The sequence below is a fragment of the Mastomys coucha genome, unplaced genomic scaffold (genome assembly GCF_008632895.1).
Source record: "Mastomys coucha isolate ucsf_1 unplaced genomic scaffold, UCSF_Mcou_1 pScaffold21, whole genome shotgun sequence".
In the NCBI taxonomy this organism is placed as follows: Eukaryota; Metazoa; Chordata; class Mammalia; order Rodentia; family Muridae; genus Mastomys; species Mastomys coucha.
Window position 1 is genome coordinate 127,756,603 of NW_022196904.1, and position 24,213 is coordinate 127,780,815.

At 44.6% G+C, this 24,213-nt stretch overlaps 2 long non-coding RNA genes across 2 annotated transcripts; one reads left to right on the forward strand and one right to left on the reverse strand.

Annotated features, from left to right (window-relative positions):
* Nucleotides 1-6,537: 6,537 nt before the first annotated feature.
* LOC116100944 lies at nucleotides 6,538-19,020 on the reverse strand. Its single transcript, XR_004122743.1, has 2 exons — nucleotides 18,893-19,020; nucleotides 6,538-6,952 (listed from the first exon to the last, which is right to left on the reverse strand). It is a non-coding gene; the product is annotated as an uncharacterized LOC116100944 (long non-coding RNA).
* Nucleotides 17,774-22,658, forward strand: LOC116100943. The gene is made up of 3 exons (XR_004122742.1): nucleotides 17,774-18,122; nucleotides 18,879-19,048; nucleotides 22,509-22,658. It is a non-coding gene; the product is annotated as an uncharacterized LOC116100943 (long non-coding RNA).
* Nucleotides 22,659-24,213: the final 1,555 nt, after the last annotated feature.

Below are 24,213 nucleotides of genomic sequence, written 5' to 3' on the forward strand. Positions count from 1 at the left end.
GTTTTTTGGAGGGGAAACCGGGAATGGAGAAAGTTACATGTAAATAAAGAAAATATCAAAAAAAAATGTCAAATTATTTATATTTTTATCTCTTCCTCCTCCTCTTCCTCTTTATCTTCCTCCTTCTCTTCCTCTTTATCTTCTTCCTCTTCTTCCTCCTTCTCTTCTTTTTTGACCCAGGTTCTCATTTATCCTAGGCTGACCTGGAACTTCCTATGACCTTGAACTAAAGAGAACTTTGAACTTCTGCTTCTCCTGCCTCCACCTCCAGTGTGAACGTGCTAGGATTGCAGTGCTAGGAATGAACACAGGGCTTCCTGCATCTACCAACTGACCTAAGCCCCAGCTTCACTTCCTCTGTGTGTGTGTGTGTGTGTGTGTGTGTGTGTGTGTATCTTTTTAGTGACATAAATGCTTTATTAAATACATTAAGAATACAATATTCTATTTTTTCTTACCTCTCTCCCTCCTCATCTCTCCTGATCATCTTTCTTTTCTTTCTATTAGCATACAGGTACTAGATTTCACGAAATGGAATCATTTGAGTGTCTCTTCTCCTAGACATTTGTATGAACTATATCATGATACTTTCCCAAATTTGGGGTGAGCCTCACTCCGAGACTCCTGAGAAGGATCAATGCCTTCCTTCATTCAGAACCACAACAGGGTGCCCAATTCCTTCTAATATTCTCTCTCACAGTTGTCTGATTTTCCTTTCCACCGATGTAGGCATCACCCGGAGGTTTCATCTAATGTCCCATTATCATTCATATTTCTTACCCTAGGGGAGCCTGAAGCCCCAGCATCAGCAAACTGAGGAGCATCCACAACCAGGAGCACACCCTGTCTCCATGGCAGTGCATCCTAGAACAAAGGCAACTGTCTCAGTGCCACTGGGTTGAGCCATTTCCAACAGAAGGGAGTTGGCAAAGAGATTCCCAGAGCGAAAAGTCATATGCCTGGGATGGGCAATGTGTTCAATGGCTGCTCCTGGGCTCATAGGAAGCAGGAAGTGTGGAGACAGTGAAGCAGCAGAAGGAGGTGGGAAGGGCACATAAAACAGAAGCTAGGATCCTCACAGACCCAAAGCTGCCCTGCTGGTAGTTTTTCAGGCATGCTCCCATTTACCATTCAAGTACCCAATGTTACTTTCTACCTGGAAGACCAAAGTTCCCCTGAGGCCCTACTGTCCTGTTAAAGCCCTAGAATCCAGGCACAGGCCTGAGTCTCGAGACTTTTGACTGAACCTTGGCTTCTTCCTGACTCCCTGGTCTCTGAAACACTTGTCACTGAAGGCTTTGTAGCACAGCTGCTCATCTTGTGAAGAAGCCTCAACTCATTGCTTCAGGATCTAGTCTCCTCTTCCTACCATGCCCCCATGGAAGCCCACATAGAGGCAGGCTACCTGAACTTGGGTCACTCTCCTGTGTCTGACTCTTCTAAAACTACTGACCACTCACCCTGCTTCTCCTCTTCCGCCAGAATTCTTGCTGCCCATCATCTGGACCTGTCCTTAGGACCACTGATTCTCCTGTCGCTACCTGACAGTCCTCTATCCTATCCTAGGTTCATTGAGATGAGAAAACCCCATTCTCTGGCTCATCATGACTACAAGCTCATGGCAGCCAACTGAGGACTGGTCATGACTGAAGGCTCCCTGGAACTTCTGACATATCTGCCCCTAGCTTATTATTGAATAGTCGTGTAAACTCAACCTTGGTCATGTCTCTCAGTCCTGCTGAGACCTCCATTATGCTTCTGTAGGCTGGGCTGTGTTTCCAATATTCCAAGACAGCTGTGGATGAAACACAGTGTCTGTAGTAGTTTGAATGTAATTTGCCACCATAGGCCCATAGGGAGTGGCATCATTAGGAGGTGTGGCTTCATTGAAGGAAATATGTCCCTGTGAAGGCAGGCTTTGAGGTTTTATATACGCTCAAGCCACACCCAGTGAGACAGTCCCATTCTGCCTGCCTGCTGATCAAGAAGTAGAACTCTCAGCTCCTCTATCAGCACCCTTGTCTTCCCGGACACTGCCATGCTTCCTACAGTGATGATAATGGACTAAACCTCTGAAACCGTAAGCCAGCCCCAGTTAAGAGTTGCTATGGTTGTGGTTTCTTTTCACACCAGTAAGACTGTGCCTAGGTACTGCCTGGCTATAACAGAACCTTTCTTCAGATTACCTTTAGCCCCACAGTCTCCTGCCAATGAGACTTCCAAACTGAGACTGTGTAGCAAAAGGACACAGCCCAGGCTTTCCTGCAGAGAACCCCGCAATCTTGTAGGTCCCTGTGCCCATACACCCAGGTAACTTTTACTTAATTTAAATACCTGAACTCATTCTCCACTAAAGAAAAGATGTTTTTCCGTTCACTCCTGGGGATGTTCTGGAACGTGAGCATGCATCCTATTAACATGATTGTCTGGCTTTTAAGCATGCTTTTGCCAGCGTGGAAGCTACTTGCTCTAAAAGCCTTAACTGACTGTCAAAAATCCTGTGGTTGGCCATCCTGCCTAAGCATAAATGCCTCTGTTATAAGCAGCATAAGCACCATGAAGTGCAGACTTTGGTTCAGCCTACTACTTTTGATTATAATTGAGCTCATTAACTTCAGTGGAACAAACTCTAGGCAGTGGAGGAAGCCTTCTTTGTGACAAGATGCCTGTGAGTGGCCAGATGAGGATGGAAATGAGGGGTGTACAGAGGCAGTGTCACAGCAGTGTTTCTTCTTTTTGTATCTATGTGTGCAGGCCACAGCAAATGCATGAAATTCAGAGGACAACTAGCAGGAGTTGATTCTCTCCTTCCAGCATGTGGGTTCTGGGCATGGAACTCAGGTTGTCAGGCTCAGTGGCAAGCATCTTTACCAGTGAATAGACATCCCTATGTTCCCTCTGTGGAGGCTCCTGAGCATCCTTAACAGCCTAACATCTCTCTCAGGACATAGCCCCACTTGTGTAGGTTCTAAGGTTCTAGAAGCTGGGCCTCCAATTGTACTGAACCTTCTGTATCTGGTATCTCTTTGTGTGCATACCTTAAGGGGTTTAAACTGTATTGTGGGCATAGGAAGAGAACAACTCTGACAACTTCCCATAGATCTCTGCATCCCCAGCACACAATAACTTTTTTTTTTCTTCAGTGTGGAATTTGTAAGTTCTCACCTAAAAGCAATCATAGGTTCTCTTGGCATCATCCGAATCTGCAAGCAGCAACCAAACTTGTTTTTCAGTCCCACGATAAAGCAGAATATGAGAAACCTAAGCACAGGCTCTGTGATAGCATGACAGCTGACTGAGACATTCACCAAGGGAGGTGCCATGGCAACTTCCAGTCATTTCTCTGCGTTTTTTAAAACTTCCTCAGCTCTAGCCCCAATTCTTGTGCATCACACTCACTCTCAGAGTGTCACGACTATGGTTTCTAGGCACACTGTGTTTCATGGAAGCTGCTCTTCTAGAGGTAAAGGGAACTTTCTCATTGTAGATTTGAGTGTTTGGGTAGCAAGCTTTCCTATGTCAAAGCATATATTTTTATATATTCAGTTTTGCAACTTTAAAAGTCCGGACAAAATGTTACATCAAATCTGTTTTCTGCCTCTACCATGAATGAATGGAAACCTGCTAGCCTCAGTCAAGTTATTGCTTTGAAAATGAATGCGATTGGTTCACATCAGTGCCTGAACTGTGGTCTGCTGGATGTGACTCCTCCTTAGAGGAAGTAGATAGTATTGCAGGCTTCTGGGAGGATTCTGCAGCAGCATTCTTAGGTCTGCTTAACAGCCCGTTTCAGGAGGACTGTTCCAGAAGCCACCACCAGGTCTCACCAATCTATATTCAGGTGCTAGGATGTTGGTATTCTCAAAATGGACACCAGAGAAGTGTACCACCAGGTCTCACCAATCTATATTCCAGTGCTAGGATGTTGGTACTCTCAAAAGGGACACCAGAGAAGTGTGGCAGTGTGAGGTTGCCTCACTGGTGTGCACCAGCTGAGGACCAGTTGGCATTAAGCCAAGGGTGAGTGGCTGATGCTTCTACATCAGGTACATGTGTCTGTTGTCATCATACTGTGAACCCAGAGATTGTTGTGTTTACTGAAAAAAAAAAAACCTGTTTATAGCTGTAGCATGGCTCAGCCCTTAGCACACACCTTTAATCCCTCTGCTAGAATATAGACATGCCGTGGTACACTCGTATAGCCCCTAACAATGAAGGTAATGTTAGTTTGTAGAAGGAAGCACCAATGTTTGAAAGTGATGTCTAATTGGATGGCAGACAAAATGACAAATCAGAGAAAGATGAAAGAATAGGATATGCCCAATTCTCAGGAGAAGAGAGAAGAAAGGGAAGATACATAAGAGAATAATGGAGAGAGAGGGGGGAGGGGGAAGGAGGAGGAGGAGGAGGAGGAGGAGGAGGAGGAGGAGGAGGAAGTTATTTTACTGGGAGAGTTTTACAGAGACAGATTGAAGAGAGAACAAGCTAGACACAGGTGAAGACAGAACTAGCCAGAGAATGAGAAGGAACCAGAAGATTAGAACAGATTGCTAGAGTTAGTTTGAAGACAAGAAGAGCAATTCAGGAGAAGTCCAGAAAAGCCAAATTAAATCAGTTAGCTTGGAGAGGAGTTTTGAGTCAGAACAGCTAACTTGAACCAGGCAGCCAGAGATCAAAAGGAACTAGAAAGGGGTGAACTTATTTAGCAAGTCTCAGAGGCTGAAACATTCTAGGCCTAAATTAGATTATACAGAGGCTAGAAGCTTGCAGACAAAGCCCAGGCTAGCAGAAGAAGGCAGTAAGGCTCAGAGATGACAATTATATCAGGCCTATAAGAGTTACTTTTACGTGTATCCAGATGGGAGACCAGTGGAGGCCCAGCCAACCAACCAGGTAGATAGTCAGTCAGTCACTCATTGACTAATGCATTGCTCTTGGTAAGCCTGAATCCAAAGTTCTCCTAGCCAGCTGACTTTCTCTAAAATGTGCTTAAGAAAGAAAAATGAATGAACTCTCAGCATGTACACTTCCCATTAATGCTTTCCTGTCAAAAAACCCCACCATCTAGTCTAGACAGAGCTGTGTCTCTGACTTCAAAAACCTGTCTGTGAATCTGTATTCCACAAATGCAGCTTCTATAGGAGATGTTACAGTCAGAAGGGGAAAACCAATAATTGCAAAGTTTGAAAACTTGATTTAAATATGCTTAGTGGTCAAAACAGTCCCTAGGGAGTAGTGAACTCAGCTCCTATGAAGTTTATTTTAAATGAGTCTGTAATGGTTAAAAACAAAAGAAAAACAAGCTTTTGTTCTTCCAATCAATGTCTCAGAATGAAGGCACACAATGAGCTTCCACATTCCACAGAGACAGCCCCACTGAGCCATGTGATGCCTGCTTCAGAGCAGAAGGCTCCAGAGCATTGTGGGAATGCTCTATGGTACTCCTCCACCCTGGGTGAGGCTGGAAACATGAGTCTCCAAAGTCTGTTGGTTACATTTATACCTCCCTTGCAACTGCCTGTATATGAGACTTCCAACCAGGGCAGACTCCACCCCAAGCCCTCATCTAAGACACTGTGGAGCTTACAACTGCTAAGGAGCCCTCATTTCAGGAGGAGTTACCAAGAACCCAAGGACAGAGCATGATGAGTTCCAACCAGAAGTAGTCCTGAACACCTTAGCTTGGACAGACCAGAACGATGCCTAAAGAATCTCTGCCCCTGCTGATGACCTTGAGTCACAGGGAGCCATACTGGTCCAGCCAGTATTGTTGAGTGCTATCACATACATCACAACATGATATCTGGGAGTCACCTCCTTGGGTAACAATCAAGACAAAAGAGAAGAATGAAGATAAGCAGATGAGTGGGCCATTAGCAAAGCTGGACTATTCCCAGGTCATGGTAGAAGGGGGTGGTGGCTCCAACCTTAGTGGGCAGAGATTCAGGAGGCTGGTGGTTGTCACAGGGCCTCCCTAGAGACAACTGGTTGTGAGACAAGTGTGGCTGCTGTTAGGACTAAGAGCAGGTACTCTTGCAGACAGGAACTATAGAACTCCCAGGAGCACCTGAGACTGCTTCAGTGGTAGAATGCAGTCCAGATGGAGAGTCATGGCAGAGGACTTGAAGCCAAAGCACTCCTTAATCTGCCTCATGAAGAAGCCACTGTGCTGCCTAAATAGCTTTCCTGGCATACCATCTGGACATTGGAATTTGCCACTGTATGGATTCATTGCAGCTTCCTTTTGTGAACACATAACTCCAGACTACTATCCACATGAACCATGTTCAAAGCAATCCCATCACCCACCAAAACGTGCTCCCATTCAGCCACAGTCCATCTCAGTGACCACCCTTAGCTCCAGGAAACCACCAAGTATTTTCTTTCTTGACAAACGGGCTCTTTCTAGATGTGCCATGGAATGGAATCCCTCAAGATAGTCTCTGGTGTCTTTCTTCCCTCTCTCTACCATCACCAACAGCAAGTGAAAAGCTGGGGGCTTTGGGTGAACTGGTCTTCTCTATTGCTAAACTGTGCTCTGTTGTATAGCTCCCCAAATTTTATTCATTTTAGTTGACGGACACTCAGATAATCTGTTCTGTAGGGAATTTAGTAATAGTGCTGCTACAAAGATTCTAGTATACGTTTTTGTCTGTGTAGACACATGTTCATTATTTTTCCGATGGAGTCCTTGGTGTGGAATCACTGGGTTATGTCACAAGGATGTGTTTAACATTCTCGGAAGCTGCTAACCACTTTCCAAAGTGACTATGCCATTCTTCGTCCCAGCAGCAGTGTGTATAGACTCCCATTTCCTCTTTATCTTTTTTCTCTTGTTTGGTGGCCAAGGAATTTTACCTTTCTTTTTCTGATAGATAACTCAGAAGTTGACTCTGGGAGAAGTAGTCCTCCCTGGAGAAGGCACTGTGATATGCAGCTTCTGAGATGAACTCTAAAAAAAAGTCATACTTATGTTTCAAATGATGATCTTCTAACAGTCATCAGTGCACACACCCCAAGTCATCCCCATTGCTAAAATAGGAATGTAATCCTATCAGAGCGCATTGCCATTTACCATCCCTCTCTGCTGTTCCCCCTCCCCACACTCTTTCCTTAGATCTACTTGCCAAGGACGAAAACCAAGAAGGGGACTTTGCAGTCAGTAGTTGCAAGGAACATGGCCCCTACCTTTTTCAGCAATACACTGGTCATTTCTGAGGGGTTCTCAGCCTCTGCCTTACCCTTCTCACTGAAGCCAGAGGTCCTGTCAATTCAACTCTATAGGGTATGTTGATGTCTTAAGTTCCCAAACCCTGCGTACCTTTCTCTGTATGGATCTCCATACTCAATATGGTGATTTTCACACTTAAATGATAAACCAGCTCAAAAACACATTACTCCTCTCAGAGCTGGGATCCTCCCCTTTGTTCATAGTTCCTACTCATCTCTCTTTAGCCTCTGGACCTCAATTGTCCTCCAACTCTTTCCAGTCCCTCATGGGAAATCCCAATCTGTTCCCCAAGGGATGATGTGGATCCACCCCTTATTTGTACACCTATGCTTCAGCAGGTATGTTGGTCTCAGTTTAGAGAGGATAGCCTCTCCTTGTATTAAAGGCCTACCATCCCAGCCTTCCTCCTGAGATACCCACATTGAGCCCCAAATATTCATATCAGAAGCCAGTATTTCTAATCCAGAACTCATCTCACTAGTAGTTTCCACTCTGGGACACAGTGACACCCTGCACCCACCCACCTGCCTGTCTCTATTCTTGGATTATGGTCTGCCTTGTATCCTCTCTGTTATGGATCAAAACAATGTTGTTGATCCTGTCTCCCCACTTCTAATTTGTCATTAGGATGCAGCAGTGTCCCAGTGGCTATGGGATGCCATGAAGTCTGCATTCTTTGTTAACATGAAGCTAACCTATATTTGTGGCTCTGCGGCGTGTTACTGCACCTATGTGATTCACGGTGACCCCTGTTATTTTGATTAGGATTTTCAGTCTGTCATCTGACTTAACCACAGCTTACTTGTTCACCATCCTCCCACAGAAAGACAATCCCATCATTTCTCCTTTTGGAGTTAGAAACTGCTTCAGTGAATAGCCATCAGTGATGTCCTTGTGGGCAGGTCTGAACTTGGATAATTAACCTTCAGTACTGGAGCCAGAGAAGCCTTCACACTGCTGGATCTCAGAGCCCAATAGAAGCATGAGGACCATACTTATACCCTAACATTTAACCTCATCTACTGGAAACATCTGCCTCTCTGCAGATCATGATACTTTCTTTCTCCAGGAGGGTGAACATGCTTCTAAGCCTTATTCTGTCTGTCTCTGGAATAATTCTAGTTGTTCCATATCTGTCAGAGTACTGTGTCTCTATAGTTTACAGTCTCTGAAGTGCTTGATGTGCCCTGGACATGCCTCTCCTGCCCACAGTAGTCAATTACTTACAGTCCAGCTGCCTCACTTTCCCTGAGCCTCAGTCTCTAAGGACTGTGGAATGGGCAGAATGCTCTCTGCCCATAGGGAAAGTTATTCATTGCTCACTAAATTGCAGCTCTATGCCATCAGTCAGACTCGTATCATTTCCTGGGAAAGCACTTCTCAGGGTCTCTAATGAGGAGATACGGCCACAGGAGGATATTGTCCAGGCAAAGTGAATAAGCAAATGGTTATAAGGAAAGCATTTCCTTCCCCTGTCTTGCCTAAATAGTGTTGAAGGTACAAGGGCCAGGAGCAGATGAAAGATCTGAGTCCCAGTACCTCGGTGAAGAGGCACAACCCAGTCTGAACAGCCACATAAGCATTAAACATGTCTCCTGAATTAAACAACTCAACTGGGCACTGAAGCTTGGGTCCCTTGGACTAAAGCTGTTCTGAGAGTTTATAAGAAAATGTGGGGGAGTGAAGCATGGCTTATCAGAAATGATGGCACCACTGAGAAAGTTGCTCGTGACAACACTGTTCTTTGTTGCTAAAAGCTAGGAGCTCAGATGGAGACCTATCTGCACAAGAATAAAGAGAAACATTAACTCCCAACCCAGCTAATGACTGGGTAGCTAGAAGAAGCCACACATACCCTGACTTTGGGTGTGTGAGCCAGTCAGAAAGGGTGGTTTCAAGAGACCTGCATGACTCCAGAATCCAGGGGAAGGGAGGAAAAAAGGGCCTGGGCCTGAGGGATGTTCTCTCTCTAGACTTCTATCCATTGCTGTGATGTTTTATACAACAAGGCTTTCAGAAGAGTGTTGGGCCCCCTCTGAATGATGTCCAAAAATAAATAAAAATAACAATAGTACCTTATTGCATCCTACCTCTTACAAAGGATTGTGTTCTGCAGCACAGTAATAACAGGCATTTATTGAGGTCAGGGAGTAAATGTAATTTGCATATATTGTCTCCTATTTCTTAGGGCTTTTGTTAGGGTTTGATGTATTTAGCCCCATTTCATATGCAAACAAATTTAAAAAAAAATAAACCTGAGCGTTTTCATGCCTTGCTAAGAGTACAGCAGAAGGCCACAGACCTGACTAGGGGTGGGAGGCCACACTTCTCTGCTTCCCTCAGGCTCCACCCTCATCAAGCCCTGGCTTTGCACACATGGGCCATGAAGCTGGCCTAGAACAAAAAATAAAATAAAATAAAATAAAATAAAATAAAATAAAATAAAATAAAATAAAATAAAATCCTGTTCTTAAGGAAGGAGGGTCATCTGGGCACCTTCAGCACCTGCCAGAGATTCCAACTGTCTTTAATCCCTTGACATCACAGAGGGATACGGGGAGCTGTGTGCCTTGGAGGGAAAGAAGAACTGTTCCCTTTTCCTCACACAAACACTTGTCTCTTCTGCCCTGGGGAGTGAGTTAGAGCCAGAGCTTCGGATTGGCTTCAGAAAGATAAACACCACTGTATTCACTCCAGTTGACCTGACACACGTGTGAATGCTCCCGTCATACATAACTGTGGGTAGGCACCAGCTCTCCACAGGCAGCACAAGTGCTTGCTTTGCTCTAGGACATAGGCCAATGGCTAGAGGCCTGGAGAGACTTAGATAGGAAGAACAGTCCTAGGTCATGGACAGAGGGTGGGCTTAAGATCTCTGACATGGGGCTGATATACTCTAGATACCAAAGAAAACAGTGCATTTGCCCAAAAAGTCCTGTGACCCAAATGCAGGCTTGTTCTATATCCCATTGCAGGCAATTCCTGTGGCCCAGCACTGTGTGTAGTGTCACATATGCATGTACTGTGACCATCTACTGTGCAGATAACCCCAGGGAATAAACAACTATGCATCTACAACAGCACAAGGAGACAAAGGAATTTGCTTAAAGGTGTCCAGTGATGGGGTTAGGGACCGTCCCCCAATCCTGGTCTGCTTGACTCAGACTGAGCACTAGAATTCAGCCTAAATAAGCACATAGGTACACAGGGTCTAGAGGACGCAGAGCCAGAGGGGGTGAAGCAGGCTTGGGCCAGGAGGGATAGAGTAGGAAGAGGTGACAGACTCAGGCTACAAGTACTATTTCTTCAGGCTTCTAGTAAAGTCCTCTGACTGTTCTGTGGTAGTCAGTCAGTGATGCCACTGAGGCCCAGATGGAGCTCTCTTCTCTTTCTTGGTGGGCAGGGAAGATGGGCACTGACCTCCTGGACAACAATGCATGGAGCTAAGAAATCCCAGCCAAATAATCCCATCATCAGAGGGATATTTTCCTCTGTCCCAGTGGCTTCACTAGCTCTGTCCACCCCAAAGCCTTGGGACCAGATGCAGATACTGAGGTTCCAGCAGCAACAAACCACCAGCTCAGGAGGCTGCAGTGAGCCTAGTACACAGAGAAGCGGCCCTGGCCTCCAGTTTTCCACCTTCTGGCTGAGCTCAGGATACAAGGACCTCACCATTGATGATGAAGAAGGGTTTCACTGCCGATCACCTCAAGTGGGACCCAGGACTTTGCACATCCAAGAGTCTAATGCCAAAAGAACACACATAAGGGATGGCCATGGTCGTCCCTTGTGTGTGTGAGGGATCAGTTTTCAGGATCACAAAGAAATGATACCATATGCTAGGTCTCATGGCATGGAAATAGTGTATTTGAGAACAAGGACAGGGAAGGCTGTTGAACCAGGACATGGTCAAGGAGGAAGGAATGAGGTATGCTGCTCACATAACAAAAAGGGCAGAACTTTTATTTACCAGCTAATCTGGACACCTGTTAGATAGACACAGACACATATCCAAGGCAAATAATTTTGTACAACTTCCCAGCCTTGACCTGCTGGCCTAACAGGATGCCAATTACTCTCAGGCGCTTCCAAGCAACTCAACATCTTTGCATGAGTATCAGGCCTCGTGGTTTGGTCTGGGCTTCCTGATGAGGACAAAGTACTGTACATGTTTGAGCTTCTGTGTCAGAAGAAACACAGCAACAGGCCAACTTAGCCCTGCCATGTTGTCTTAGCTAAACATTCTTCAAATGAACCAAATGGAGCTGAGTCTGACTCAGGCCAAGATGGCAGCGACTCAGACAATATAGAGTCGGGTTCTCTGCCTTCTCTTCTGTATTAGTTATCCCCCAGATCCCAGCAGGCTCCAGGAGAGTGTGTGTTTTAGCAAACATGTCTTTAGGGTTTTGCATTGTACCTTAGGCAACTGCTGTCCTACCCTACACATCAAAGGTTTTATCATCAGCAAGCTGGGATTAAACCTATAAAGAGTGACTCTTAAGTTACCTGCAAGCCCATATGACTGTGCTAATGGGTTTACTGACACCAGAGTAGACTCTGGGGATTTACTGGAGACTTTTTGGAGGGTAAGATTTTCCATCAAAACCTTTCCCCTCGTCTTTATCATTTATTATAAGTAGCCTTCTTAATCATTAGCAGCTAAGTTTAGTTATGAGTTTCCTACTCTCTAGTACTGTGGCCTTATGGTCCAGCTTCATAGCCTATGGCAAAGCTGTTAAAAGAATTCTTGCAATGAGTGCCAGGTAAGGGCCACAGTTGATTTCCCCACTGCCCTTTTGTGGTGTTCCTTACTTGTGTCAAGATTACGCAGGCAGATGGCAATGCCCACGGTGACATAGGGGAAATATCTTACTGAGGCCTACCTTTTAAACATCCACAGGCTATCAAATTGTTACATTGGGAAGAAAGCTCCCAACATATCCAAGCCTCAGCTAATGAATTTAAAAGTCCTGATCCCCAGCTAACTACTGCCACACCCTACCTAACAGGCACACCGCGTTCTGCTCCAAAGGCACTCTAGACAGAAGGACTAGAACGCACCTACTAGATTTTCTCCTGAAGGAAATACAAAGGAGCATTTTTTAAATTTTTAGGATTACATGCATACCCAACAGTGACTGAGGGAGGGCCTGGCTGCTGGGCCTGGTGACTAAGAGGCCACTACAGTGGAAAGGTTAGTGTCCTAGGGGGGACTTTGGTTCCAAAATGATGCAGCTTGTGCCAGTCTGAACTACCGAAGGTTCCACTCAACCTTAGAGGCTACGAGGAGCAGGTGGGCCTCCTGGGAACTTGGACAGTTTATGGGAAGGAGAAAGGTAGAGTCTCTAAGTTGGATGAGTTTTAGAAGGTACTGGGTGTCCCCACGATTTCACTGTTAATTCTGTTCTCTTCTGCTGTGGGGTGGCCAGGCAGGGAGGCTCCCAGGACAGCCTTGGGTGTTGCAGGGCTCCCCAGCCTTACCGATTCTTGGTGCCCATAGAAGGCGGCCCAAGTCCTCTCCCTTGCTCATCTTGTTGCTGTTCTGGTCCGCACTCTCAGTAAAGCCTGTCTGCAGAGACGTTGGTGATGGCATCTGCAGTGGCCAGCTGGAGAACTTAAACAGATAATTACCTCTGTGTGTGGTGTAGTGAGTGGCGATTAGTTGCTGATTAATTGCTTCTAAGTATATGCTGAGTGACACTGAAGCCACATGAAAGCACACTGGCCAAGTGTCTGACACCAGAGAGTTTCCTCCAACATGCCAATTACCCTCCTGATGCTGTCCTCTCACTTGGAATTATGGATTGCTTTGAGAAGATGAAATGCTATCAGTGTCACTTAGATTCCACTGCATGACATGCAGCATGTGGTCCAGAGGCTCAGGTGCATGTCCAGCTCACCCTCATGACACAATGTGGCTTCATATGAGCTACAGGGTTGAGCCCGTTTCAGTCCCTGCTCTGTTCCTTTTCCTCAGCTGCAGGGCATCTTGTTCTTTTTTCCTGTGAGCACAGCTCCTTCCCTTGTGCTGATGGCTTTTAACACTTTGCTTCTCTCCCACAAACTGTCTGTGCCCAGGAGTGGCAGAAGTCAGTCTGAAGATTCAACGGAAGAGCTCAGTTGAGGATGTTAAACCAATTTCCATTCACCAAATGACCCTAGTACTCCAAACAGGTCCAAAATGCAGGGACCCTGATTTGTCTCTCATGGATTTGTCCTAAAGCTGCTCAAAGACTAATGGTATGTATCATTTCTAGTGGCTAATGGAAAGATAAAAACACTAAGAATATTATTTGTCCCTGTCCCCATCCCCAAGGTCATAGTACCCCACAAGCACAGGGTCAGATGTTTTGTCTGTCCTGTAGCACAGGCTGAAGGAGGTTTGAAAGCTGACCTCATCTTCTAAATCCCTGAGGTGATCACCACGGTGGGCTTGGCAGCCAGTCATCCTTCCTAACGTCAACCATCTGCCTTCAGCTTCACAGGATGGCATCAAATCTGCCAGAAGGAAAGATGGCTGCAGAAAAGGCCACCCCTCACTGGAAATGGTACCTCATGGTCCCTCCAGCAGCCAGGAGGCAATTATCCTCCACTTTGGACCTGCGCCTTCTCCTGGGAACATCAGGTTCTGATGACCCCCAAAGTGCATGTTTGGTGTTTGCTTGGCACCCAATGCAACTATATGGCTGTTCCCATTGATACTGAAAATACACAGTGAATGTCCTGCTCATGACCTCAGTATGAGGCTGTAGTGCTATCAAGAAAATAGTCTCAAAGCAGGCTCCATCCAGACATCGGTGTTCAAAACAGGTCTTCTCTGATCTGCGGCCTTCACTGCTGCTTCTCTGATGGCCTGGGTGGGGAGGGGGAATCCTCAATGACTGGGATGCATATGCAGCTGGCTTTGCCCGCATGCCCTTTGCCTTTGGTCCAAAAAGCAAATTTGAGTTTAGAGTAAGTAAGGAGGTCACGTGATCTCATACCAACCACACAACCTCAACATACACCACCATTTTCTCCTGGATAAAGGGGAGGATGGTATTGATTATCTGAATGCTTATACTGGTTGGCACAAGTTCACACTGATACCCAAACCTGTCCATGCCTGTTTGAGTGACAATCTTTGGCAGCTGATGTATTTGAGTCAAAGTGTTGAGTTAGGGTACGTATAATGGGATTATATTCCTCCTAGTCAGGGGGTGTAAAAATTACTTTACAATGAGTACAGCCAAGAAGACTGTGGAGGAAGACACAACTAGGAAAGAGTCCTTACCAGGCAATTGAACTTAAATCTTAGCCTCTGTAATGGCAAGAAGCAAATGTCTTGGAGAAGTTACATAGCCCATGGCATATACTCACTAGCCCATGGTGTGTACTCACTAGCTCATGGCTTATACTCACTAGCCCATGGCTTATACTTAGCACAAGGGTGTTACATCCCCTCTTCACTTCAGTCATCCATTGGACTCCTGACAGCCTCTGTTTGAGGGCTAACACCTGAGAGCTAAGACAGATGCTCTCTGTTGACTGTCTTTGAAGAAGCCGCCTGACCACGCCTACCACCTGAATACACCCATCGCCTGAGCACGCCCACTCCCTGAGTATGCCAGCCACCTGAAGATCTTCTGAACCTGGAGACTTTGGCACCTGAACTTTCTTTATAGTTAATCCAGAGACTTATTTTCAGTTTCCCCTGTGATTATAAAAACCCTTGTTTGTTCTCAGTAAATTGGAGCCTTGATTGGGACGCAACTTGGCTTCACGTTTTCTCTTGCATTTCAAACCCTCTCTTTCAGGTCCTTTATTCCCTCCTAACTGAGGTGAACCCTGTTCATGAAACTGCGGGCAGTTTCACAAGGGGACCAAGAAAATTGTGTGGCAATGCACTGAGATGAAAGTATCTTACATTTTAAGAGATTGGAACTTTGGCCAGACCTCACAGGTCATACGCCTTGAGGTTACTTGAGACTTAAGGCTAGCTTACTGTTCATTCAGCCTGTTTGTTTAACCTTCCTTAAAATAACAGTGTGACAGCCAACCTTAGTTGCCATGGATCTCTCACATAATCAGCTTTTACAACCTAAGCTAATGCATAGCTGTAATACTAAATTGCGTTCTCTCCCGTGCCCCTGGCCCAAGAGTAATGCATGTATATTTGTATGTGTATTATGATACTAATTTGGGGAAGACAAAAAGATATGTTGAAATCATCTTATAAAATGAACATGCATAAATATTGAACACAGCATACAATGATGCTTGAAATAGTAATGTGTGTAATACTGTATGTTATCTGGGTCAGTTGGGGTAAGTTGGAGTCAGTGACTTAGTTGCTTGTAAAACTCTGTTAAAGATTCCTATAAAGTACCCACTCCCTATTCCTTCCACATGTGATACTTTCTCTGATGTAATAAAAGAGAGCAGAGCCCTTTGCCAGGGACAGGCATACAGATACACAAAGACAAAGGGTCAAATACACCAGACAACATTCTGTAGGCCTCCAGACTCATACATGGATAGACTGGGAACAGTGAAAGAGACAAGGAAAGCAAAGGAGAAGATTCAAACATGAGCCTATTCTTTGTCAAATGATACCAAGGGGAATTGCTTTATGATATGTCTTTAATGTGACATTGAGACATTGTTGGTGACTCTGAGTTTATTATTAATGCATTCAAAACAATCCACAAACAGGTACTGGCCCCATTAGGTATAGCAAACCCAGAGTAAGTGAGTCCCATGTGGAGAAGAAAATGGCTGCATTTTTGTTGTTTATTGTTTGTTTCTTAACCTTTAGAGAGAGTATGGTTATTAGTTTTTGTCAACTTGATACATGAGAGAGAGAACCCTCAGTTAAAGACTACCTCTATCATATTGGCCTGTAGACAAGTTTGTGTAACATCTTCTTCATCACTGGCTGATATGGGAGCTCCCAGCCCACTGTGAGCAGTGTCACCCCAGGGCAGGTGGTCCTGGGTTGTATAAGAAAGCAGGCTGAACAAGCCATGAGGAGCAAGCCGGCAAACAGCCTTCCTCCATGGCCTCTGCACGTGCTTGAGTTTCTGCCCTGACTTCCCTCCGTAATAGACTATGATCAGGATGTATAAACCAAACAAATCCTCAGCCCCCTATCCCCATAGCTGACTTTTGGTCGTGGTGTTTATCACAGCAATAGAAAACAAGCTTGGACAAGGCTGTGTTTCTTGTAGCCCAGGTTGGCCTGGAACTTGCCAACCTAAAATGACCTGAATTCCTGATCCCCCTGCCTCTGCTGCCCGGCTGCCAAGAAGATAAGACTGGGATGCACTCCCGACTCCTGTGTACACTGCACCAATACATATTTTACTATCTGCCTCTGGAGGGCAGGGATGAGACTTGAACTTATATGTGCTTATGCGAAGTTCTATCTTTCTACCAAATGTCAGCTTCCTTTCAGTATTGTGGTAAATATACTGTTAAGTCTGTTTACAGAGTGTTATCAGTGACGAGCCCTTCCCCTGACTTCCCTAGTTAAGGGAGAGTGTTAACAGGCATGTTTACACAGCAGACATGTGGCATTCATACGTAATATGGGTGCACGTGGGTTTTTGTTTTTAATATGGTTTTCTTCATCCCTGCTGCCTTTTTCAAGCCAATGTGATTAACGCCTTGCAAAGTGGAGCTCATTAGCAATTCGGAATCCTGAAGACAGCCTGGAATATCAAGTGTCTGAAGCAAAGTGAACAAGCCCTTCAGAACTTTTCAGATCAGCAGCCTAGCTGCATTAATTATTAACCATACTGTGACCTAAATAAATCTGAGTCTTGTGCTGCACTTAGACACTGCCTGTCACACACCGTGTTCACACAGGCCTCCAAATGGCTTCAGCGCAGAGGGAAAAAGATGCCGTCCTTCAAGTACAATTAAACCCGATAACTACACAGATTAACGCAGCCCACACTTTACCATGAAAAATGCCCTGCGCTCCAGAGCCTGTCTGTTCCAGTGTGATCCCAGTTTCATCAGAAAGACAGCCATGGCACACTTTCAGTACAGAGGTTGGGGGTGGGGTCAGAGTGGCTCTTCTTTGATAAGTGCAGTTTCTGTCAAAGTGTCCATCTGTGACTGTTAAAACTTCCATGAAGACTATTCCTGAACATTTACTAAAGAGATCTGTTTTGCCAATAAAGAAATGATGGTTAAATGACACCGATTGGAATAAATTGCACTCTTATCAGAATAAATGCTGCCCTTGCAGATAAGTTCAGAACCATTCAGGCTACAGGTTATGCCAGTTCAGCACCCATTCAAGCCACACTTTCTGCGTCTGCTAGCTATCACAGATCTACTGACCAGACAGGGAACCTGCTAATAAAGAATCAATACTAGTGATTGTACCTCACCACCTGTGTTTCTGACTTTTTCCTCTGCCAACCTCACAATGGCCACAAAAGGCTGGAAGGAAGATCTCAGAGTTCTACTTTGTTGTCAACTATCTAGATATTCCTGGCCCCTTTTCCAGCCTGACTTCTGTCACTGAGTTGTGACCTATAAGCATGGTGGGCTATCTCCTAGCCCACAGAAGCTGCAGGCTGGGTGAGCTGTAGATGAGCACTCCACTGTGGGATCATAGAAGATCCTGCATGCTCAGGGAATCCTTGCTGAGTCCTCAGCCATGGGCAGGAGAGCCAGGGGGCGCCTAGATATCTCTGTGGGCAACTCTAATTAGTCCAAGGGTCCTAGGGAATCTAAAGAAGACTCTCTCAGGGGCCTGTGATTCCAAGCTGAGCTCAATCAAGACCTCACTACTCAGCCACAGACAGCTCACCCAGCCAAAAAGACCACTTCTGACCAAACATGCCGTCACAAAACAGGTGTCATCTTAAAGTCTGTGGTGCATGGTTCATTCCAGGTAAGCAGTGTTTCTGGCCCAGGTCAGGGCCAGAAAGAGCCACTGAATCCTCAGAATGAAGCCAGCTACCCAACTGTGTGTCAGCTTCTAATAGGAGAAGTGGATGGGGGTAAATCAATGCACTTCAAACAAGAAGGGTACAGTCGCAGGGCACAGTCAGCTCAGATGACACAGCAAAGGGGTAGAAGACTTATTTCAGCCTCCTGACTTGTACACTTTTCAACACCTCCCCTAAAAAGCATCTTGCCTCCAATGAGCCTCCCTTCCCTGCACTACAAAGGACATTTCCTTGTTTCCACCTGGCTTCCAAGCCATAAAGCAGAGCGGGTGCTGTGAATGGCCCACAGAGAGTTGCTGGTGGCCCTGTTCAAATGCCACCCTGGAAATGTCACAGCTTATGGGAGGGTGTTATTTCCTTTAAATTAGAATGATGAAAAAGGTTCCATCATTTTCCTTGTTTGGGAGTGTTCATTTGCATATTTCTCAAATTCCACATAGTAATGAGCTGGGTTTTTGTATTTGATTTGCATCATTTAAAGGGAACAAGGACAGCCTCAAGTGTCGGAGGGCCAGCCACTGTCTGATTGATGCAGGTCCTTGTGTAGCAATGAGCTACTTCCCTCCACTAATGGCCCAATAGATGGGTCTAAAGATTCATCACCAGGCACTCTCCAGGCAGTGACGGGCTCTGAGATAGTTTTCTGTGACAAGCAGCAAGGACCTACTTCCTAATGCTCTATGTTCTCTTACACAAAGCTTGAATAACTCACCGCTCAACTATAGACTCAAGATGTCGTCCAGCTAAGAGACAACTTGAGAGACAGCCAAGGGCATGTCCAACTCACTGTCTTGTCCTGTGGCCACCATGCCATTGAAGTTAAACCACCATGGTAGGAGCTGCAGGCCCTCTGGGTTGCCCCACTAAGGTAACCCATTGTTGATGTCACTGTAGCTTATGCATGAGGCCATCCACCATAGTTGTGGGTCCAGCAGAGTTTCCCAGCTGACTTAGTTTAACTGGGTGAAACCAAGCCAGAATGATGGGAGTAGCTGGGGCAGAATGGGGTCTTTCAGTGTCTTAGAAGGATGAGAAATGCTGTTGCTGTTTGAAGCCTGTTGGGTTGCTCCTCTGCAAATCTCAGACTGAGCAGGCCCTAAGCTGAGACTGTTCCACTGAAAACTCAGGACACTGCCCTAAGCTTTCAGCTGTAAAGCCTTTGGGGAAAGGTTTATTCTGTTGCACTTTGATTACCTGTATCTATCATGATGAAAATGTGCCCAGAAATAAGGCTTGACTTGAATGTATATCATTGATAAGGCCCCTTTGTTTATGTACAACATCTGATTTTCATGGTATTTTTGATTACCAAAAGGAGAGTATACTACCTAACTCTTGTGAAATCTGGCTTTTAAAGATCCATTCAGATACAAAGAGGTAGGAAAACTGGTCTAAAGACATTCTAGCTGGGCTGGGTGGCACAAGCCTGCCATCTCAGCTACTCAGATGGCTGAAGCAGGCTGAGGCCTGCCTAGGCTACTTTATCAAGTTCAAGGCCAGCCTGGGCAGCTCAAAGAGACCCTGTCTCAAATTTCATTTGAGGCTGGAGAGAAGGCTTATCAAGTACACGTGTGTGGTGCTTTTGCAGTTAAGGCTGGGGTTCGTTCTCAGCACCTACACAGGGCAGCTCTCAACTACTTGTAACTCTGGTTCCAAGAGGTCCAGTGCCCTCTTCTGACCTCCTCAGGCACCTGAACATTCATAACATACACTTATATAGACAGACAGACCTTCGCATAAATAAAAATAAAAAGCAAATCTAAAAACTTACCTTAAATAATAAAAAATATAATTAAGAAATGGAGATTTTCCTTACAAAAAAATTGTATTAAAAAGTTATTTTATGTTCCAGGGTGTGTGTGTGTGTTTGTGTGTGTGTGTGTGTGTGTGTGTGTGTATGTATGTGTATGTCTACAGGTGTTTATTTTTTGGAGAGCAAAAGAGGGTATTAGATGCCCTGGACATGGAGTTATAGGAGGTTGTAAGCTGCCCAACAGGAATGATAGGAAACAAATTTTGGTCCTCTGCAAGAGCAACAAGTGTTCTTAACTGCTGCACCAGGCCCTAAAATCTATTTTTAGTCCTAGTCACATCCTGTCGCTGTGATAAAGGACCAAAGCAGCTTCAGGGAGGAAAGGGTTTTCCTGGCTTATACTCCCCAGGTGTAGTCCATCACTGAGGCAGGAAAGGGTTTACCTGTCTTACACTCCCAGGTGTAGTCCATCACTGAGGCAGGAAAGGGTTTACCTGTCTTACACTCCCAGGTGTAGTCCATCACTGAGGGAGGAAAGGGTTTGCCTGGCTTACACCCAGGTGTAGTCCATCACTGAGGCAGGAAAGGGTTTACCTGTCTTACACTCCCAGGTGTAGTCCATCACTGAGGCAGGAAAGGGTTTACCTGGCTTACACTCCAAGGTGTAGTCCATCACTGAGGGAGGAAAGGGTTTACCTGGCTTACACTCCCCAGGCATAGTCCATCACTTAGGGAAGTCAGGACAGAAGTCAAGCAGAAACTAGAAGCAGAAATCATGGAGGAATGTGTTTCCTGTCTCACCCACAGGCTCATGCTTGGCTGGCCTTTTTATATAGCCCAGAACCACCTTGGTAAGGAATGGTGCCTACCATGATGGTCTGGGCTCCCTTACATCAATTATCAACCCAATCAATCCCCAATAGACACCCCCACAGGCTTACCTGATCTGGGAAATCTCTCTAAAACCCCATTCTCAACTGGCTCTAGGCAGTATCAAACAGATGACTGGAAAAAGAAAAAACAAAAACCAAAATATCCTAGCCAAGACAGAGGTGGTTCATGACTGCTTGCCTAGTCTGTACAAGACCCTGGATTGCTTCCAGGATCCTAAAAACATAAACAAGCAAATAAATTATTCTAATTGTCCCATGCTCCACAGAGAAGCTAATGAACATTTGGATGGTGGATGAGGTTCAATCTTAAATAAATTGTTTTTTTCAAAATTCTGATTCTGATGAGATTTAGGCAGCCAACGGAATGGACATAGGTACTTCGTTGGTGGGGTGTTTGCCAAGTTTGCTCCAGGTCCTGGATTTGATACTCAGCTAAAAGGCTACAGATCTAGGGCTCAGGGCTCAGTGATAGTGTGCCTGCTTAACATGAATAAAGTTCCATATTGAATGCCCAGCACTTCCTAAGCATGTGTGCATTTCTAAAGAAAATGAAGAACTATAGCAAACTACCATTCAGAGAAAGAAGTATAATCACAGGAAGGTAATGACTAGACAAGATTACTACTGTGACTCTTCAACCTCTTTAGAAATACCCACAATGGCCAGGTGTGATGGGCAGTGCCCAGGAAATGCCACCATACTTGCATTTTATTCTCTGCACTCAGTAGTGGATAGTGGGATCAGATAGGTTACAGTATGGTAAATGCGATGCAGGAAAAGGATACCTTGTAGCCTAGTTCTTTTTAGGCAGAGTTGGGAGAACTTTCCAGGAAGAAGTGAAGGAAATGAATAGTCTGATTCCTTTTTGTTCTGAATCCCCTGTGAGCTTCCCTTGGATGAACACAAGAATCATAGTACATGGTGCTCACAATGCCATCTGTACGGGTCAACTCTTGGGACACAAGGGATGGAGCAGCTGGTAAAGTAGATGGACATACACCCATGCAGCAGCCAGTCATGACAAATGGGGTCTTTATGAATCTCTCTTTGTCTAAAAGATGGCCTCTGTGATGTGCATTGCAGAGCCTGACATTAATTACTGCTGAGTTAGTATTTGAAGTGGATGGTTGGATGCATAGATAGATAGATGGACAAATGTATGGGTATGTGGAAAGATGGACAGATGGATGGACAGATGTACTGGATTGATGGATGGAAAGACAGGTGGGTGGATAGATGGAAGACTGAAAGATGAATGGATGGCTCTTTAAATAGAGTATAGATGTATGGTAGGTCTGACAGATGAGTGAATGGTTTGGTAGAGGATGGATAAATGTGGATGGATGAATAAATGGATGAAAAGATGACTAGATGGTTAAGTGCATAGATGAGTAGATGAATGGACTTGTTTAGTCAGACAAGTAGATAATGGATTTCTAGGTGGTTGAAAAATGGATAGATTAAAGTGGATGGGATGGATGGATGGTTATGTACGGATGAGCAGATGGACAACTGGATAAATGACTACATGGATTGATAGATGAATGGATGGGTAGATGGATGGATGAATGGTAGATGGAAAGATAAATGGGAACATAGATGGATGGATGGATTAAAAGGGTGGATGGGTAGATGGACAGATGGAGAAATGAGTGTCTTAGTTACTCTTCCTATTGTTACAGAATGCCCTGATGCAGCTCACAGTTCAAGATAAAGCTCAGAGTTCAAGACACAGTCGATCATGGTAGGACAATTAAGTCATCAGAAGCTTGATGCAGCTGGTCATGTTGTACCCACAGTCAAGAGAAGGGGACAATAAATAGATGTACTCAGCTTGTTTCCTTCTTTTTATACATTCAAGTGTCACATCAAAATGAGTGCGCCACATGAGGCAGATTTTCCTACCTCATTCAGCCTAGTCAAAATAACCCACCATGGGTGTGCTCAGAGGTTTGTTTCCCAGATGATTCTATATCTCATTAAGTTAACAGTTGATATTAACCATCACAATGGGTGACTGAGTGAGTTGAATTGAAGGACTGAGCTGTGTGTAAATGTTGTGAGCACCTACCTGCTTGCTGGGTGAACTGTAGCACCAACCATACATACTACCACCTTGCTCCTGCTTCTGGACATTCACCACTGCCTGAATGTGGTTCAGCTTTCACCAGGGCAGCACACTACTACTGGTCAGAATAGACTCAGGGACTAAACCACCAACCAAAGAGTACACATGGAGGGACCCATGGCTCCAGCTGCATATGTAGCAAAGGATGGCCTTATTGGACATCAATGGGAGGAGAGGTCCTAGGTCCTGAGAAGGCTCGATACCCCAGTGTAGGGGAATGTCAAGACAGGGAAGCAGGATTGGGTGGGTTGGTGAGCAAGGGGAGTGAAATGGGATATGGGGTTTTCAGAGGGGAAACCAAAAAAGAGATAACATTTGAAATGTAAATAAAGAAAATATCTAATGAAAAAATAGGCTCTTTTCAGCATTAAAAATATTGGTGTGTGTTCTTATTTCTATTCAGTAAATTAGATTGCAGTGTTTTATAATTTCATCTTTGAAATATTATAATTCCTTCTTTGAAATAACAAAGTGCTGAATGCTTTCTCTGTTGAGAGATAACTTGGTCCCAAGAATACACCTCTGAACAGTTCAATTGCTATGGTAGTTCTGAATATTAAATTGATTTTTCTTATGCTGTATTGTCAAATTTACAACTTCAGTGAACAATCAATTAAAGTCAGTAAGCTATGAAACAGTAACATTGAAATGGAATTAAGAAAGCAGCATAAAATTATAATAATTTGACAAATTTGCCTAACAATAATTTTCACCATATTCATAAATTACAGTCATACAGTTAAAAAAAAACTTGTAACACATTGCAATGTGCCCATACTTAGAAAACACTAAGAAAAGTTTACTAAATAAATATGATTTATCAACTTGGCTTTTTATTTGTATACAAATAATAGTCAATTAAAATGATTGATATGACTAGAGACCATGTAAAGTGGAAGGCCAATGTTTTCTCTCTGGAAAGCTGGTGCCTTTTCTCTGGTAATGTCATTGAGAAAGAAAGCAAGGTCATAACAGAATCATCTATGTGAGGAATAACTAAGTCTATTTTCATTTTGCTTGGCTTTATGTCAATTTACCTTGTCAACCCACTCTTTCTGCAGGTTCTGAGTCAACCAATCATGAATCAAAAATATTTCAAAAAAATCAAACATACACAGATGATTCTATTCAGATTATTGTCTAATGAATACAGTATAAGAGCTCTTTGTGTAACAGTAGCATTGCACTACGTGTTAGAAGTGGTCTAAAGATGATTTATAACACATACAAAGATGTGCACAAGTTATATGTTAATTCTA